Source organism: Nannobrachium achirus, assembly GCF_963921795.1.
Source record: "Nannobrachium achirus genome assembly, chromosome: 6".
Classification (NCBI taxonomy): domain Eukaryota; kingdom Metazoa; phylum Chordata; class Actinopteri; order Myctophiformes; family Myctophidae; genus Nannobrachium; species Nannobrachium achirus.
In genome coordinates, this window is record NC_137815.1 from 2601988 (window position 1) to 2615780 (window position 13793).

General features: G+C 40.0%; 1 protein-coding gene across 1 annotated transcript in view; it reads left to right on the forward strand.

Moving 5' to 3' along the window:
• Positions 1-13793, forward strand: part of LOC308286373 (germinal-center associated nuclear protein-like) — a gene marked incomplete at both ends in the record, with an annotated part of 92727 nt that overhangs the window by 62267 nt on the left and 16667 nt on the right. The window lies entirely within an intron of this gene.

Here is a 13793-nt window from a genome sequence, read left to right on the forward strand (position 1 = left end):
TCTCTTTAGTTTGTCATAGTTCTAATGAATAAGATTCTCTTTAGTTTGTCATGGTTCTAATGAATAAGAGTCTCTTTAGTGTGTCATGGTTCTAATGAATAAGATTCTCTTTAGTTTGTCATAGTTCTAATGAATAAGAGTCTCTTTAGTTTGTCATACTTCTAATGAATAAGATTCTCTTTAGTTTGTCATGGTTCTAATGAATAAGAGTCTCTTTAGTGTGTCATGGTTCTAATGAATAAGATTCTCTTTAGTTTGTCATAGTTCTAATGAATAAGAGTCTCTTTAGTTTGTCATAGTTCTAATGAATAAGATTCTCTTTAGTTTGTCATAGTTCTAATGAATAAGATTCTCTTTAGTTTGTCATGGTTCTAATGAATAAGAGTCTCTTTAGTTTGCCATGGTTCTAATGAATAAGATTCTCTTTAGTTTGTCATAGTTCTAATGAATAAGAGTCTCTTTAGTTTGTCATGGTTCTAATGAATAAGAGTCTCTTTAGTTTGTCATGGTTCTAATGAATAAGATTCTCTTTAGTTTGTCATGGTTCTAATGAATAAGATTCTCTTTAGTTTGTCATGGTTCTAATGAATAAGATTCTCTTTAGTTTGTCATAGTTCTAATGAATAAGATTCTCTTTAGTTTGTCATGGTTCTAATGAATAAGATTCTCTTTAGTTTGTCATGGTTCTAATGAATAAGATAACATTTATTAACATATAATAAACATTTATTAACAATTAATAAAATAATTTATTAATGTTAATAATTGTATCTATAAGACAGTTATTAATGTTTATAAGGAATTTAATAAACATTTATTAACAGTTAAGAGGATGTTAATAAGACAATTTATAACTGTTAATAAGTGCTTTATAAGACACTTATTATTTCTTTATAAACATTTGTAAGGCATTCAATAAAGTTAATAGTAGGTTTATTAGACATTTATTAACTTTTAATTGCTTATTTCTAAGACACTTGAAAAAACGTTTTCATTTTTCTAAAACGTTTTTAAGGAATTAATAAACATTCATAAACTGTTAATAACCTTTAATAAAAGTTATTAAGATATTTACACAGCATTAAGTAACAGTTTAATAGATGTTAATAATATATGTACATTAACCGTTATGAGTTTACTGAACCGTTGGTAAGGGAACTAATAAACCTTAATAAATTGATAATATATTAAGGTTACTAAAAAAGGGTCTTATAAACGGTAACAAATCCTTATTAGACGCTTGAAAACCAAATTTATTCTTAATAAATGTTTATAAGAACTGTAAAAATCATTAATAATATTTATTAAATGTTAACACATGTTAATAAGATGTTTATAAAGCTTTACTTAACCGTTAACAGGTTACCCTAAGTTAACCTAACCGTTGGGAAGGGATCTAATGAAAATTAATAAACTGTTTATAATATATTATAAAACTGTTAATGGGGTATGAAATAGTCTTATGCACTTGGGGGGTAAAGAGGAACGGTCATTTACTATAATTAAACAAACCTTTATAATGTGTTTTATTAACTAGAAAAAAGACTTATAAACATCAACAACTTGTTAACAATGTCTTTATTAACACTTAAATAGGCAGGAACATTCATCTATAAACATTTATAAACAGCTAGTTCGTTTAAAGTGGGAAGTGGGAAGAGTCATCTATAAACATTTATAAACCTCTTACAACAAATAAACGGTGTCTTATTAACAATAACAAATACTTAACAATGCACTTATTAAAGTGTGAACAGTCATCTATAAACATTTATAGTTCGTTTAAAGTGGGAACAGTCATCTATAAACATTTATAAACCTCTTACAACAAATAACGGTGTCTTATTAACAATAACAAATACTTAACAATGCACTTATTAAAGTGTGAACAGTCATCTATAAACATTTATAAACAGCTAGTTCGTTTAGTGGGAACAGTCATCTATAAACATTTATAAACCTCTTACAACAAATAAACGGTGTCTTATTAACAATAACAAATACTTAACAATGCACTTATTAAAGTGTGAACAGTCATCTATAAACATTTATAAACAGCTAGTTCGTTTAAAGTGGGAACAGTCACCTATAAACATTTATAAACCTCTTACAAAAAATAACGGTGTCTTATTAACAATAACAAATACTTAACAATGCACTTATTAAAGTGTGAACAGTCATCTATAGTTCGTTTAAAGTGGGAACAGTCATCTATAAACATTTATAAACCTCTTACAACAAATAAACGGTGTCTTATTAACAATAACAAATACTTAACAATGCACTTATTAAAGTGTGAACAGTCATCTATAAACATTTATAAACAGCTAGTTCGTTTAAAGTGTGAACAGTCATCTATAAACATTTATAAACCACTTATAAGAACTAAACAGTGTCTATTAACATTAACACATTGTTTATGTTGGCACTTATCAACACGTTAATAGACATTTTGCAGGTACTTGGTTTAAAGTGGGAACAGTAATCTATAAACATTTATAAACACATTATAAGAACTAAACAGTGTCTTATTAACATTAACAAATTGTCAAAAGGCACTTATTGACGCGTCAATAGGCATTTTGCAGGTACTTGGTTTAAAGTGGGAACAGTCATCTATAAACATGTATAGATATAAATATTAATGTTTTGGGGCTAGCGATTCCTTTGCAGCTTATGTAATATCATTCCAGTTTATGTACAACTATCACTGTTGTACACCTCTTCCTCCTCCTGCCATCGCTTGAAGATGAAGAGCTTGAGGAATTTGAGGCGAAGGTGGTTGAGTAGCTGGACTCGGATGGTGACTTGACAGAGGTTGGAGACTCATTTCTTGATGCTGTAAAAACAAAATGCAAAATGTTATATAAATAGGAGGTTAGGCATTTTAGACATGTTTTGTTCATAAAGGGGTTACAGTGCACTTATTGTAAATAATAATAATAACAATAAATAAATAAATAGGAGCAGCGCTCTTCCGAGCACAGGTCTCCAATGTGATAAGCAAATGTGAAAAGGGTGCCATGTCATCTGTGGCCTGTCATGATTTCGTTCCAAAGATGTGTTTTGCTCAAATTGAGCTGCTGGTGGTGCTATAACAGGCCGATGTGAAAAGGGTGGCATTTGTTCCTTGACCTACGGAAATCACAAGCTGCGTTTCTGATTTGAGGCATTTTGTTCAAAACGGACCAATCCTGCAAACTTTGGAAGCCACTCAACTAGGATGGAATATGAATTATCGGACAGCTCAGTCTTGATCACTTGCCTATAGCGATACTCTGTACTGATTCCTGTGATTTTTGGAACAAATCTGAAGGAGTAATTTAAAAAAAAATGTTTTACTTAAGTCAGCCTCCAGGTGGCACTATAAAAAGCAGATGCGAAAAGGGCAAAGGTTTTTCCTTGGCCTCGTGGGAGTGCGCATACAACGTTTTACACTGATCGGTGGAGTTATTGGTAAGAACCATAGACTGTAAAAAAATATGGACGATGCAAAGCCATTGGTTTCTATGCTGCGAAGATGACGTTTTTCGTTCAAAAGGGAGCACACTTGCAAAAGCCAGTCTTAGCCTATCAGGATGGAATTTGAAGAATCTGAAAGACCTGTTTCGTTTAATGACTATAGAGATACCATGTAACGATTTGCGTGATTTTTGGACAAAATCGTTAGAAGTGCTGTCCAAAAATCTTGGATCACATGACCACAAGGGGGGGGGGGGGGGGGGGGGGGGGGCAGCCTGTATTACAATCCATTGTAAACAATGGAGCGATGGTCCCAAAATATGAGTTCTGTTCAACCAATTTATTTGGACCAAATCGACAAATGGGCAGATGACAATTTGGATTAAATAGATGGGTACATCCACAATATTCATGGCAGTTAGGTTGCAATGTTACTCTGTACAAAGACTTGCTACAGTATCTGTGCAGACTAGTGCTTGCTCTGCCATTATATTAACTTACTGTATTGTGATTTTTGCATACTAACCCTTAAAGGGGCACTCCACCACTTTTCAACCTATGTTCATATAATTGGTCCTCACTCAAAAATAGCTTTTTTTTTCCCTCAGAGGAGGGCTGTGGGCAGGTCAGAAACCCATCATCTTGTGACATCATCGATTGCCAATCCAGTTTATAGAAACTGCAGGCTTTCTATTCCCGCAAAGTTGCAATTTTAAAGTGGAAGCCATTGTTCTCACGATAATAAAAATCTATTTTTTTTTTCAAAAATATTGATACATTTTTTGGGGGGAAAATGATGATGTCACAAGACGATGGATTCTGAACTTCCCACAGCTCTCCTAGGAGACTTGGACTGAGTAGAAAAAAATTGTGATATTTTACCATGAACATTAGTGAGGACCTATTATATGAAGACAGGTTGAAAAGTGGTGAACTACTCCTTTAAATTCTGTTCGGGTCATTATGACCCGTTTCACATTTTCATTTGGAAAAAAAAGGTAGAAGTTTTTTTTTTTTCCACCTGAAACTCACTGGCCTTAAAGATTCTTCTGAGATGAAACATGTACAAAGTTTTACACTGATCGCTGGAGTTATTGGTAAGAACCATAGACTGTTAAAAAAATATGGACGATGCGAAGCCATTGGTTTCTATGCTGCGAAGATGACGTTTTTCTGTCCCTTGTATGGGTGTCGCCATCATTGTTCGAATGGTACCCCAGGAATCACAAGGAATGCTATTGGCTGCCAACGGTCACGTGGAACCGCAGGGATACATGGGAGAATGTGGTGTTGAGCCTCCCGAAATGAAGAGCCTCCCGAAATGAAGCACACGAAGAACACAGCAGGCTAGTATCAGTTTAGTTGGCCACTCCCCCCGCAAATCTATCATCAATTTTAACATAAACGTGGCCATATTTGCACAAAAGGCATATCATGATTGAAAGGGAGTTTTCCACTAGCGACAGGAACCATAAAGTATGTATGACAATGTTTATTAAGGTTAGAAAATCAAAGGGGAAAACGAATGGGGTCCAATGAAGACAAATTCTTTTTGGTACCTTGCGGGGGGAAAACAGCGCAACTAGCGGCCAAACATAGGAAGTTTTAGTTCTGTATAGAGACACACGGGCGCCTACAAATATGGCCGTCCTATTGTGATAGCGACCCCACTTCGGGTAAGGGAGAACGGTGCACTGCAAGCCAGCCCATAGAAAGTCATTGCAATTCAGCTGTGGTTAGCCTAATATTAAAATAATCCTACACGAACTGCAGACTATCTTGATTTGAATAAAAATATGTTTCCAGATGTATGGACTGACTCTGCCAACATATCTTCTTGTTTTCTAAATACATGATGTGTGTCACATTTAATGTGCCACTTGAATGGATTACCCATAATGTTAACAGAGAAGAGGGGAAACGGCAGACACAGAACCTGTCGCTTTTCAGTGACATCACTGTCTTTACTGCTGTGCGTTTATGAGCGCTGACTTTGAAGATCCCGACCTTTTCAACTACAGAGTGGATTCTCCAGGTTAGTATTAACCAAAAATAACCTGCAAGACTCCGTTTGGAAAAGGCGAGATGCGATCATTTCCCAAAAATAAACAGCCTAATTATACATGAGAGACGAGCGTATCTGGGTATAGAAAACCTCAAGGGATGCGTCCATGACGTGTGTACCATGCGACCACCTAAACTTAAGATTTCCAATGCTAGCACTTTTGACTCACAGATGAAGTATATTAAAGTATATTGTAGGTAGTGTATCAAGATGACAGATATGCCACTTTAAAAAGGCAAAATTAAACTCATGGGACACTTTATTAGAACACAAAAGAAATCGCTAATGCCTCAGTAGTCAACCACTGAAATTATGATATTTCACGATGCCTTTCATTGGGATTGCATTGGCAGCTGCAGTTCACCATTCATCCTTACCCGAAGTCGGGTCGCTATCACAATAGGACGGCCATATTTGTAGGAGCCCGTGTGTCTCTATTGGTATTCGTTTTAAATCGGCGGAACTATGCCCCTGGTAAAAACACAAATCTGCCTGTTATAGCGCCTCCATGAGGCTGATTTGAACATTTTTAACTGGCATTTCTTCCTCTGCCTAGTGGGAGCGTGCGTGCAAAATGTCACTTACATCGAACTCTGTGTTCATGATTTGAGGCATTTCGTTCAAAAGGGAGCACACTTGCAAAAGCCAGTCTTAGCCTATCAGGATGGAATGTTTCGTTTAATGACTATTAGAGATACCATGTACCGATTTGCGTGATTTTTGGACAAAATCGTTACAAGTGCTGTCCAAAAATCTTGGATCACATGACCACATGGGGTGGCAGCCTGTATTACAAAATATGAGTTCTGTTCAACCAATTTATTTTGACCAAATCGACAAATAGGCAGATGACAATTTGGATTAAATAGATGGGTACATCCACAATATTCATGGCAGTTAGGTTGAAATGTTACTCTGTACAAAGACTTGCTACAGTATCTGTGCAGACTAGTGCTTGCTCTGCCATCAACTTACTGTATTGTGATTTTTCCATATTAATCAGGAACAAGAAATTGTTAATATGATGGCAGAGCAAGCACTGCAAAGATTGCAAGTCTTGGTGGCGCCCACTGGCCTAGTGGTCCAGGCGCATACCACATACTAGGCTATGATGCCTGCTGGCGTCGCCGGATCGATTCCCGATCCGGACAACCTTTGCCACATGTCATTTCCCATCTCTCTCCCCATTTCCTTTCACTTGAATATCATTACCGTGGATTAAATCAATCCAGTTACTGGAGCCCTTCTATTTAATCCTTTTGGGGATGTTGAAGTTATCATCTGCCCATTTGTTCAATTTGGTCAAAAGAAATTGGTTGAACAGAACTCATATTTTGGGACCATTGTTTATAATGGTTTGTAATGCAGGCTGCCACCCCTTGTGGTCATGTCATCCAAGATGGCCATGGTGTGAATAGAGGTTCTGCTCTGGCACCCAGGGAATGTGTGTGCTCAGTTTCGGCCTGGCATAGACAAAGGGTTTGGCACTATAACAGGAGAAGTTCACAGCAATTTTCATCTTCATCTTAATTTTTCATCGTCCTGCTGGACGGAAGAGCAGCAGGACCATTTTAGTAATACATTTTAAAAATGAATAAGGGTAATAATAACAATAATAATAATAATCCAGCAACAATTTCATGGACCCCCTGCAGTAACTCCGGACCCCCTAGGGGTCGTGGACCCCCCGTTGAGGACAGGGGTGTCGCACCAAATTCTGGGCCCTGGGTACAAGGATTCACTCACATTTTGTGCTTTAAAAAGTTGCTATATGCAGTTTTCTGCTGAGATAAGCAGGAAACAGTCAATTGCTTATTACTTTTTTTTTTACACTTTATTATATTCAGACGGCTAACCATGCTTCCTAAAGAAATGTTGTCTCTGTGACACTTCCTGGGGCCACAATCTGCCTCCAAAACTATTATTTTTCTCTGTGAGAAGTTCTATCATTGGTCGATAGACAGATAGCCTGCCCAATAAGCAGACCAATCAGGACCGCCTCTTGTTGTTGTTCGGATTGGTTGACACGTCTGTCAATCCTTTTAGCCCCGGTCGGCTGGTTCATGCACCAATGAGCTGCTAGTGACAGCGCTTCTCCTAGAAGCGCCACAGAGACTAGATTCTTTTTAGGGAGAATTGTTAGCCACCTGAATATAATTAAATACAAATAAAAAAATAAAATAAGCAATTGCCTGTTTCCTGCTTATGTCAGCAGAAAACTGCTTATAGCAACTTCAACCATTGAAAAATAGCAGATGTACAAGCCCACAGCGCGGCAACGAGTGCCACGCTGCGAGCTTGTAGATCTGTTATTTTTTTTTAATTGTGAACATTTTTCATGAGGTTTTTTGATAAACCTATGTTTCTATGTCAGTGGTGCTCAATCGTTTATGTGAAGGACCTCTAAATGATATGTATTTGGCCACATCTCAAAATATTTAGTTCCAGGGACCCCCCAGAAGCAAAATTGTATCTAAAAATGTTACCTTAAAAAATACCCATATTCAAAGATTTCCACACATTTTCATGACTTAAAAAATAGCAGATCTACAAGCTCGCAGCGCGGCACTCAGTGCCGCTCTGTGAGCTTGTGGATCTGCAATTTTTCAATAGCTTAAGTATAAAATAACAATATAAAATCAAATTGGTTTAATCTCATGCTCTCAAGAGTGCTTGTTACAATAACACACTGGTAAATAAAATATCTGTAAATATTTTCTACATCTACAGCAGTGGTCCTCAGCCTTTTCAGGCTGTGACCCCCAAAATAATCATATTTTAACTGGGGACCCCCCACCCTGACAAGCATTAAGAGTTGAGGCATTACATTTTGTATAACTGTTTTTTGCGAGGCGTTGTGAGCATGTAGATCTGCTATTTTCACAATTTCTGCGTCTAATTTATGCCAATTTGGCCAATGTTTAATTTGTCATTTTAGAAGTATTAAAAAGTCCTTAAATTGTCACTTTAGAAATGTGCAGCTACCCTCTATACACTTAAACTTTTTATGTTGGTTTGTTTAGTGTTGAGTGAGAAAACAGTGTTGCACATTAAGCTTATCTTCTGGAGACCCCCCAAAATAATTTGGGGACCCCCCGGGTTGAGAACCACTGATCTACAGTAATGCACTTAGCAAATTCGTTTAGCCCTTAGCAGGAGGTTACATCACAGCCAACAATAACAACATTAAACAGGCCTAAGTGAAGTAAAAACAAAACAAAAAAAACGTCATACTGTACCTTGGATGCATACACATGAACAAAGAGGGGCTTGTAGAGTGATTTCGCTGACTTGTAGGCACTTAAACTGTTAGAACAACACACAGTAGTTGCGTGCATATCGACGTTGTGTTACTGTGTGTTACGTTCAAATATGTCCGTGTTACGTTCATCAAATGCGGCCGGACGGAAACAGTGTTTTGCCGATAATAGTTCCGCATTGTTCACAAGGAGGGTGGGAACAGCTTTAGCACTGACTGACACAGCTGCAATTAATTACTGTCACGTACCACGCCACCTGTACTGTGCGGATTGGCTATGAGTGTCAGGCAGTGGTTTAAGCAAAGTAACTAAGTATTTGTACTTTACTTGAGTATTTCCAATTTCCAATACTTTTACTTCTACTCCAATACATCTCGGATTCAAATATTGTACTTACTGCAATACGTTTATTGCGACCGTCAGGGAGCAGTTTACTATGAAAACCTCCACCGGCCGTCCGTCCGTCGGTCGGTCACACGTCACACGTCACACCTTTGCCCTGCTCATATCTCCGCATCAGTATATAGGGCTTGTTTGTTTATTGTATGACATCACGCCACATCATCAGCTGTGAACTCTGTGATGTCATCGTATCGCATCAGTATATAGGGCTTGTTTGTTTATTGTATGACATCACGCCACATCATCAGCTGTGGACTCTGTGATGTCATCGTATCTCCATATATGGCCATCTCCGTATATGGAGATATAAGTCGTCCATGCCCAAGTATGGGCTGGTGAGGTCAGACTTTGTGTGATGCGTAGGTTATCTCCATATATGGAGATTCAACATTCCAGGCAATGCTCTCTTCCCTGGTGAGAATTGCCCCTTTATATAGGGCTTGTTTGTGTATTGTATGACATCACGCCACATCATCAGCTGTGGACTCTGTGATGTCATCGTATCTCCATATATGGCCATCTCCGTATATGGAGATATAAGTCGTCCATGCCCAAGTATGGGCTGGTGAGGTCAGACTTTGTGTGATGCGTAGGTTATCTCCATATATGGAGATTCAACATTCCAGGTGTAACTATGGCTACCCGTATGACGTGAGAGGTGGAGGTTGTGATATTTGTGGAGATAAGCGACCAACGGTCGCTTATCTCCCGATTAGGGAGTCTTACTGGTATGAACACTTCATGATGAACACCACTAGTTTATATGAATAGCCGTTACTTAGTTGCGACCGTAGGTCGCATTTACTATCAAAACCACCACAAAGTGTCAGTAACTCCGTCAGTCTGTCTGTCACACCTCACACGTCACACTTTTTCCCTGCTTATATCTCCGCAACCGTTGCCCCCATCCATGCCAAATTTTGCACACACGTTCCTTGGCTGCCAAACTACAACCTCCAAGGACCCCCGGAGCTCCAGGGACCCCCAGGTCCCTGGGGGACCCCCAGATGTAAAAAATGACCAAATGCGCAAACATGACCAAATGACCACCCCAACGGGGCTGCTCACGGGGAATTCCCGGGGACCACCGACTCCTGGTGCTCCAGAACGGATGCAAAAGTGGTGGCGCCCCCAGTGGAGGACCCCCTACACTGCAGCTCACATAAAATGCCGTAACTCCGGCTAGGAGCGACCGGGACAGCCGGGGCCGGTACCTATTCGTCCGCCTTGCCGGCGCGGAGACCCCACCCCTCATTTCTCACATGGCCCTCTTCTAGCGCCACCATGAGGCCGATTCTTGCAAAACACATTTTTGGACACTGCTCCTACAATTTTCGCCCTAAAATCACGCAAATCGGTACACAGTATGTCTACACTCATCCCATCAACATGAATCTGTCCCATATAGCGCCACCTCCACGCCGATTTTTAAAAACACATTTTTGGACACTGCTCCTACAGATTTTGCCCTAAAATCACGAAAATCACTACACAGTATGTCTACACTCATGTCATCAACATGGATCAGGAAGATTTTGGCAAAACACATTTTTGCCCTATTTGTGGAGATAAGTGACCTACGGTCGCTTATCTCCCGATTAGGGAGCCTTACTGGTAGATTTAGATTAGTATTACAAAACTATACACTAAGAAATTCAGCCATGTATCAATTTTGGCCATTTGAAATTACCCGACCTACAAGCTCACTGTGCGCTTGTAGATCAGCTATTTTCAAAAGATGTTTTAAGTACATTTGAAAACTTATTTTGCCCAAGACTTTTGCAATTTTATTCAATTACAACCAGTAAGACTCCCTAATCGGGAGATAAGCGACCGTTGGTCGCTTATCTCCACAAATATCACAACCTCCACCTCTCACGTCATATGGGTAGCCATAGTTACACCTGGAATGTTGAATCTCCATATATGGAGATAACCTACGCATCACACAAAGTCTGACCTCACCAGCCCATACTTGGGCATGGACGACTTATATCTCCATATACGGAGATGGCCATATATGGAGATACGATGACATCACAGAGTCCACAGCTGATGATGTGGCGTGATGTCATACAATACACAAACAAGCCCTATATAAAGGGGCAATTCTCACCAGGGAAGAGAGCATTGCCTGGAATGTTGAATCTCCATATATGGAGATAACCTACGCATCACACAAAGTCTGACCTCACCAGCCCATACTTGGGCATGGACGACTTATATCTCCATATACGGAGATGGCCATATATGGAGATACGATGACATCACAGAGTCCACAGCTGATGATGTGGCGTGATGTCATACAATAAACAAACAAGCCCTATATACTGATGCGATACGATGACATCACAGAGTCCACAGCTGATGATGTGGCGTGATGTCATACAATAAACAAACAAGCCCTATATACTGATGCGGAGATATGAGCAGGGCAAAGGTGTGACGTGTGACCGACCGACCGACGGACGGACGGCCGGTGGAGGTTTTCATAGTAAACTGCTCCCTGACGGTCGCAATAACTATTTCTATATTGCAATATTGACACTTTTAATTGCAACCGTCAGGTCCCAGTTACTATCAAAACCTCCATCGGCTGTCTGTCCGTCATTCAGTGCGTCAGTCCGTCAGTCAGTCCGTCAGTCTGTCTGTTACACGTCACGTCACACTTTTGCCCTACTCATATCTCCGTCACCGTTGCCCTTGGCTATCCATGCCAAACCCCTCTCACATAGCCCTCTTCTAGCGCCACCATGAGGCCGATTCTCGCAAAACCCATTTTTTGATACAACTCCTACAATGTTTGCTTAAAATCACACACATTTGTACACAGTATGTCTAGACTCATGTCATCAACATGGGTCTGTCCCATTTAGCGCCACCTTCAGGCCGATTTTTTAAAACACATTTTTGGACACCGCTCCTACAAATTTTGCCCTAAAATCACGCAAATCGGTATACAATATGTCTAGACTCATGTCATCAACATGGATCTGTCCCATTTAGCGCCACCTTCAGGCCGATTTTTTAAAACACATTTTTGGACACCGCTCCTACAAATTTTGCCCTAAAATCACGCAAATCGGTATACAATGTCTAGACTCATGTCATCAACATGGATCTGTCCCATTTAGCGCCACCTTCAGGCTGATTTTTTAAAACACATTTTTGGACACCGCTCCTACAAATTTTGCCCTAAAATCACGCAAATCGGTATACAATGTCTAGACTCATGTCATCAACATGGATCTGTCCCATTTAGCGCCACCTTCAGGCCGATTTTTTAAAACACATTTTTGGACACTGCTCCTACACATTTTTATATAAAATCGCGCAAATCAGTACACATTCTGTCTACAGTCATATCATCAACATGGATCTCTCCCATTTAGCACCACCATCACTCCATCAGGCCGATTTTTACATGCGACCTGACAGTCCCTTATCTCCCGTATGAAACCCTTGTTGCGACCGTCAGGTCGCAGTTACTATCAAAACCTCCACCGGCTGTCAGTCAGTCCGTCTGTCTGTCTGTCTGTCACGTCACGGCACGGCACGGCACGGCACACTTTTGCCCAACTCATATCTCCGCCACCGCCAAACAACAACCTCCAACCTCTCACATGGCCCTCTTCTAGCGCCACCATGAGGCCGATTCTTGCAAAACCCATTTTTTGACAACTCCTACAAAGTTTGCCCTAAAATCACACAAATGTGTACACAGTATGCCTAAACTCATGTCATCAACATGGGTCTGTCCCATTTAGCGCCACCTTCAGGCCGAACACATTTTTGGACACCGCTCCTACAAATTTTGCCCCAAAATCACGTAAATCGGTACACAGTATGTCTACACTCATGTCATCAACAAGGACATATAGCGCCACTATTAGGCCGATTTTTTCAAACACATGTTTGGACACTGTTCCTACAGATTTTGCCCTAAAATCACGCAAAGTGGTACACATTATGTTTAGTGTTTATTGTCACTCTTTCAGTTCATATTCCTTCCTATGGGATCCATAGACTCTCGGAAGCGACGATGACCAACACCTGATCACCCAAATACCCAACACCTGATCACCCAAATACCCAGACTAAATGTGCTGCATAATCAATGAGCAGAATAAGTCCGCCTTATAAGGTAATGGGTCCACCTTCACCATGACCAACCAAACTCACCGGTCATGGAAGGAAAACATTGGAAGGACTATACCCACCAGTCCAATTGCCACTTGGAAAAAGGGAAAGGACTGTACCCACCATTTTCACTTAAGAAGAGGAGGCAGCCACTTGTAAGACTGAGTGTGCACCAACAATGCGGGAACCACGTCCAGGTGATAATAAGCTGCAAACGTAGATGGCGACGGCCAATTGGCCGCCATGCAAACCTCCTGCATGGAGACCCCCTGAGAGAGGGCCCATGAGGTCTACACCCCCCTGGTGGAATGTGCCTAAAGGTCCTCCGGCAGAGGAACCTGAGCACTATCATAGGCTTCCCTGATAGCCTCCACAATCCACCTAGAACTAGAGGCCTTAAACACCTCTTTTCTCTTAGGAGAGTTGCTAAAGGAGACAAACAGACGTGACGACTGTTTCTCATT